Consider the following 6,859-nt stretch of genomic DNA (forward strand, 5'->3'; position numbering starts at 1 on the left):
ATGACCTGAATCTCTAAAAGGGAAGTTAGCTCAAAAAATATGGGAGCTTCAGAAATGACTTTTTTTTAAATCAGTGTTTTTTTAAAATAACTTTTTATTGACAGAACCCATGCTAGAGTAATTTTTTACATTATCCCTTGCACACACTTTTGTTTTGATTTTTCCCCTCCCTCCCTCTACCCCCTCTCCCAGATGGCAAGCAGTCTTATATATGTTAAATATGTCATGGTATATCCTAGATACAGAAGGTAGAAATAACCCGGGAAGAAAAACAAAAATGCAAACAGTTTACACTCATTTCCCAGTATTCTTTCTTTGGGTGTAGCTGCTTCTGTCCATCATTGATCGATTGAAACTCAGTTAGGTCTCTTTGTCAAAGAAATCCACTTCCATCAGAATACATCCTCATACAGTATCTTTGTTGAAGTGTATAATGATCTCCTGGTTCTGCTCATTACACTTAGCATCAGTTCATGTAAGTCTCGCTAGTCCTCTCTGTATTCATCCTGCTGGTCATTTCTTACAGAACAATAATATTCCATAACATTCATATACCACAATTTACCCAGCCATTCTCCAATTGATGGGCATCCATTCATTTTCCAGTTTCTAGCCACTACAAACAGGGCTGCCACAAAGAAATATGACATTTTAATGTCTCGATCTTGAATGACCTTGAAGAGCAAGAAAAAAAGAAAAGCATCTAAAAAGACTACATAAATCCTCTGAATTGGAACTGTAGAGAAGCCTTTCCTGATCCCCAAAGCTGCCTACTGCTTTTCCTGAAAATTATCTCATATTTATTTTGCATATGTTTGTTTGTATATAGTGTTTCTCTAGGTAGCATGTATCCCCAGAATTTAACACAGTGCTTGACTTAATAAATGCTTGCAGATGGGCAGATTGAATGATTGATTGCTCTAACCCAGCATGTACTAAAACAGAAATCTTCTTTACAACTTCCCCAAGAAATTCTTTGCATCGTTGCTCAATGGGGAAAACATTGTATTTGGAAACAAAGAACTAGGATTAGAATCTTGCCTCTGTCATTTTCTACCTGAGTAACCTTGTTTAACCTCTCTGGGTCTCAGTTTCCTCATATGTAAAATAAGGAGTTGAGTTCAAATCCAGCCTCAGAAGCTTATTAGCTGGTGACCCTGAGCAAGTCACTTTACCCTGCTTGCCTTGCTTTCCCCATTTGTAAAACAGACTGGAGAAGGAAATGGCAAACCACTCCAGTATCCTTGCCAAGAAAATCCCACAAAGAGTTGGACGTGACTGAAACAACTGAACAATAACGAAATGGGAATATTTAAATATGTAGCCACTTTCTTATTATATAAAATATATAGCCCTTTCTTATTCTAAATCTAATTTTATGATCATACAATCTTTTCCTTGAAGACTTTGAGGGAAAAGGAATACATTACCAACAAATATATTGCATTCTAATTGTTGAAAACTCTTGATTGTTAAATGTTTCTTTACATTAAGCCTAAATTGCTGCTTTGCACTTCCTAGGTATTGTTCCTACTTTCATTTTAGAGACGGAAAACCAAGGTCCAAAGAGAGTAAATGAATCTCCAAGTTTACAGAGGCAGCAGAACTAGAATTCTTTCCCTTTACAGCAAGTCTTTCATGCATTTTAAAGCATAATTATGAGAAAGAAAGAAAAAAAAAGGCTGAAGAACCCCAGCTTTTGACCCAATGAGAAAAATCCATTGGCTGAAGTGAAATGACGCCACACAGGAAGTGTATTTCGATTAGTTGAAGAGATAAGTCCCTCCCCGCAGATTTTTTATTGAAAAAAAAAAAAAAATAAATCACAGGGATTTGCGAGCTATGTAGCCCGAAGAAAAACCGTGGCTTTTCTCACAGTTGGAGAACACGGAACAATTGCCCTAACCAGTCCCGAATGCTCCACAATAAAGCCGGCGGCTGTGCCGTTCTGTCCCAAGCCCCGCAATCCCTAACCACATTAAGAGAAAGAGACAAGCCCCTCTTGGTCTCGCCCCCTCCCGTTTAGTTAAAGGCTCCGTCTCCCGCTGCGCCCGCTCCGCCCGCGCTCTCCGAAGAGTCGGAGGCCGCGAGGAAGCAGGCAGGGGGAGGGGGAAGGGACGTTGTTCGGTTGGTTTGTTTGCGGCGCCCCACCGCTACCGTGATCTGAGTTCTGAATCGAGCCCGAGAACGGGGCGCGGAGCGTAGCCCCGACCCCGAGACGGAAACGCCGGGGCTGTCACCGTCCCCGCTGCTATTCGCTCGCCCCCGGCTCCCTCGCTTCACGGAGGCGGCGGCGGCGAAACCAAGAGAGAGAGAGGGAGGCCGGGAGAAAAAGCAAGCAACTCTGATATAAATAAACAGGATGGGAAGTGGCGTAGCCTCTCTAGTATTCAAGGGAAAAGGGGATTGGCGATGGAAAAAACTATACATACACTAAAAAAGAATGAGAAATTAGTATTCTTGCCGCCCGCCCTTTAAGCCTTGTAGGGCGGGCGGAGAGCAGCCTCCATACCTGCACCAGGATGGCCGAGTGGTTAAGGCGTTGGACTTAAGATCCAATGGACATATGTCCGCGTGGGTTCGAACCCCACTCCTGGTACAAAGGTTTTTTTTGTCTTGTAAATAATAAAAACATCCCTATAAAGCCATGTTGAAGATTTGACTCGAGTCCGTGTCCCTCTTCGTGGGCTGGGGCTAGAAGAAGCGCCTCCCCCGGACGGACGGCCCCGTTTTCCTAGGGCCTGCCAGGCAGCCCTGCACGAGGGCGGGGGGAATGGAGAGACTAACTAAATCGCGCCTTGGCCCAAAGTTCCGCCCGATGCCCACTCTTCCTCTCTCCCAGCGGGGTTCCAGCCCTGCGAGACCCCAGCACAGCGGCCTCGGAGGTTAACTGAGGCAGTCCTCTAGAGCACCGAGGCTCAGCGCCAGGCTCCTTGCCAAGGCAGAGGCACTCCGCAGGAGGAGCGGGGCTGCTCATGCTTCGGCCCATGCAGATGTTGATGCTTTGGGCCAGACCTCAAGGGGACATCTTAAGAGTGGGCATTCTCATTTCGGGGCTCAGCTGCAATTGTTCACGCAGGCTTCCTAGAGGGGATTTAACTAAGTTACTTAAGGAGGAAAGTCACCATAAGCGCATCTGTGGATTATTACTACTTTTCTCCACCAATTCATGAGCCCCAGTTTTCTTTAGACGTTGAGGGAGAGTCTGCAACAGCACTTTGAAGGAAGAAAAAAAGTTGTCTTTAAATATCAGAGCTGAGAGGAACTTTAGAAGTCTCCTTAGCCCCGTTTTACACTCGACTAAAACAGGTTCACCAGAGGTGAAGCGACCAAAGTCACCCAGGATGTGGGCTGGGGCAAATAGGATGTAGTAGTCATTTTCAAACCTAAAGACCTCTAACTCCAAATCTTTTCTTCCACAGACTCCCAAAATTATCTACACCAGAGGGCCGAGTTTCAAAAAGACGAAGATATCTCATTCAGATCTTTTTTGACTGCTAATGTAGTCAATAAACCCCCAGGCATCCAACTTGGGGGAGCAAAGGGGGCATCAAATAATAACTAATGATACTAGGAACTGACATTTGTATAAGCACTTTTTTAAAATTTGAATTTAACACACAAACATTTCTACGTATAATATAGGATTTTATATGAAACCAAAAATACTTATTCCTACAACATTATTCCTATAATGTTACTTCCAAATTTATCCTGCTCCTCTCGAAATTTTAAAATGCTAAAATGAAATGACCCACTTCTATTTTTAAATTATCATTATTATTATTTCTTCTCTTCTCTAAACCCTACCTCTTCAAAAATGGGGAAAGGAGAAAAATGGAAAAACTTTTAAAATATGCATAGTCAAGATCTGTAATGGAAAGAGACATCTGCAGTCAGAGAAAAGACTATGGATAGAATATGGGTCACAACATAATATTTTCACTTTTTTTTGTTGTTTGCTTGCTTTTTGTTTTCCTCCTCATTTTTTCTCTTTTTCATGTGATTTTTCTTATGCAGCATGATAATTGTGGAAATACGCATAGAATTGTACATTTTTAACATATTGGATTACTTCTGTCTAAGGGAGGATCTGGGAGGGAAAGAAGGAGAAAAAAATGGAACACAAGGTTTAGTAAGGGTGAATGTTGAAAACTATGCATATATTTGGGGAGGGTGAAAGAATTCTTGAAAAAAATGTGCATAGTCAAGTAAAACATATCCATATATTGACAATGTCTGAAAAAATGCATATCTCTGCATCTTGAGACCTAATCACTTGTCAAATGATAGGTAGCATATTTCATCAACGATTCTCTGGAGTTATTTAATGATCAAATTTCTTAAGTTTCTTCAAAGTTGTTTTTCTTTAAAACTTTATCTTTGTTGTAGAAATATTTATCTTGGTTCTGCTTACTGCATTTGTATCAGTTCATACAAGTTTTTTTTTTTTTTTTAATTAAAGCTTTTTATTTACAAAACATATGCATGGGTAATTTTTCAACAATGAACCCTTGCAAAACTTTCTATTCCAAATTTTCTCCTTCTTTCCCCCATCCCCTCCCCTAGATGACAGGTAGTCTAAAACATGTTAAATATGCTAAAATATATGTTAAATCCAATATATGTATACATATTTATACAGTTATCTTGCTGCACAAGAAAAATCAGATCAAGAAGGAAGAAAAAAAACTGAGAAAGAAAACAAAATTCAAGCAAACAATAACAGAGAGAGTGAGAATACTATGTTGTGGTCCACACTCGGTTCCCACAGTCTGAACAAGTGGAACTGGTCTGAATTATCTCATTGTTGAAGAGAGCCACGTCCATCAGAGTTGATCATCATATAGTCTTCTTGTTGCCATGTATAATGATTTCCTGATTCTGCTCATTTCACTTAGCATCAGTTCATGTAAGTCTCTCCAGGCCTCTCTGAAATCATCCTGCTGATTGTTTCTTATAGAACAATACTGTTCCATAATATCCATACCATAACTTATTCAGCCATTGATTGGCATCCAATTGATGGGCATCCACTCAGTTTCCAGTTTCTTGCTACTACAAAAGAGCTGCCGCAAACATTTTTGCACATGTGGGTCCCTTTCCTCACTTTAAGATCTCTTTGGGATCTAATCCCAGTAGAAACACTGCTGGCTCAAAGGATATGCACAGTTTGATAACTTAGCATAGTTATGGAACTCTGATAACATAGTTCCAAATTGCTCTCCAGAATGATTGAATCCATTCACAGTTCCACCAACAATGTATCAGTGTCCCAGATTTCCCACATCTCTTCCAACATTTGTCATTGTGTTTTCCTGTCATCTTAGCCAATCTGAGAGGTCATACAAATTTTCAATTATTTTCTAACTGTTTCTTTAATGCTGTCTTCATATGCTTTAATTTGTCTAGCCATTCTCCATTTTCTGGACAACCAAGAGTATCTGTTGTTTGCTAAGCACAAAGAATATTGTATTAAATATACTAAAATGCTTATTCTTCCAGTTATTTTCTCTAGAGTTCTTATTTCATTCACAACCCTGATTTTTTAGCTCTTATTTCACCTCTTCCAAGAATACTAGTAGACCTTTACCTGAGGCCCTGCTCATTTTCACTATAGTTATTCTCTCTCTTTAGTTTTATATCTGAGATATTCCTGTAATGTGTTCAGGGTAGTAACACTAAGTGATGAGATTGACATAGGCACCAAATGATGTGTTCAAGGTAGGAATTCCTATCCAAATAATGGAGTTTAGCATCAAATATTGGTTTCATCATGTGGAGAATTTACAATGGCCATTCTTCTTGGCAAAAGATAAGTTTATTTAGGAGAACATATTACAGAAAAAATGAAGATATACAGTAGTCATTGGGAATGGTAAATGTGACATAGAGTTGGGAGAGTATATTGGTAAATTATATTATGAATTTAATTATAAACTTTGATTATACATTATATTATTATTATAAATTAAATTACATAGTATAATTAAAGAAGTTTTAACAATTAACTTTGAAAAGGACAAGTTCCATAATGGAATTTACATTTAACAAGAGAAAGGGAATACTTCATGAGTGGGAGCATGCCCTTAACTGGCAGGCTAAATTCATAGAGAGATTTAGCACCCTAAAAGAGTTCCTTAGCTGTAAGAAGAAGAAAGACACCACATAGCATGGTGGAGGAGAAGGGAAAGATACCAGGAGGCAGAGTACCATGTCAGATTTAACCCAAAAGGGTTCAGCAAAGATGGTGTGGTCTCTGGACATATTTATAGGGGAAATTTAACCTCAGGGATTTGACATAACTTGGATTTCTGGGTGGACACAGCAAGGTAGGGTTACACATGACCTCCATACAGGTTGGTACAATAAGATTAACTTGGATCCACAAAATGTCTTTTAAAAAAAAATTTTTTTTGGTGATTGTCTTCTTCTGATTATTCACATTTCCAGCTTTAATTTCCTAAATTATGACTTTTTTCCTCTTTGGTCAAGGACAGATCTCAAAATGCTCTTGTACAATGATAGTAGACCCCTATTCTTTCCTAATCTGTATTGTTTGTAGTTTTGTTGCCAGTCCTCTTTTCCACTGGTGTCTGCTGTGCCCAAGGTGCTACAGGGTTACTTGTATCTTAGCTCTTTCTCTGTCAGGAGCACTCAGGTCAACTTGCTACAAGCAAAAACATTCAGAGTACTTGGATTTTTTGGACTGATCACTGCCCTATTTCTCTCTTAATAGGAGTTTTGTGGTTTTAATGTCTTCTTCTTTTCCCTCCTCCCCCATCCTCACTTTCAGGCTTTTTGCTCCCTGAACACTAAAACCACCTAGGGCCACCTCATTGGAGCACCTTAGTTTTCT

The 6,859-nt window shown here is 39.7% G+C and overlaps 1 non-coding gene across 1 annotated transcript; it reads left to right on the forward strand.

Moving 5' to 3' along the window:
- Nucleotides 1-2,516: 2,516 nt before the first annotated feature.
- Nucleotides 2,517-2,599, forward strand: TRNAL-UAA (transfer RNA leucine (anticodon UAA)). Its single transcript has one exon. It is a non-coding gene; the product is annotated as a tRNA-Leu (tRNA).
- Nucleotides 2,600-6,859: the final 4,260 nt, after the last annotated feature.

Source organism: Antechinus flavipes, chromosome 4, assembly GCF_016432865.1.
Source record: "Antechinus flavipes isolate AdamAnt ecotype Samford, QLD, Australia chromosome 4, AdamAnt_v2, whole genome shotgun sequence".
NCBI lineage: Eukaryota > Metazoa > Chordata > Mammalia > Dasyuromorphia > Dasyuridae > Antechinus > Antechinus flavipes.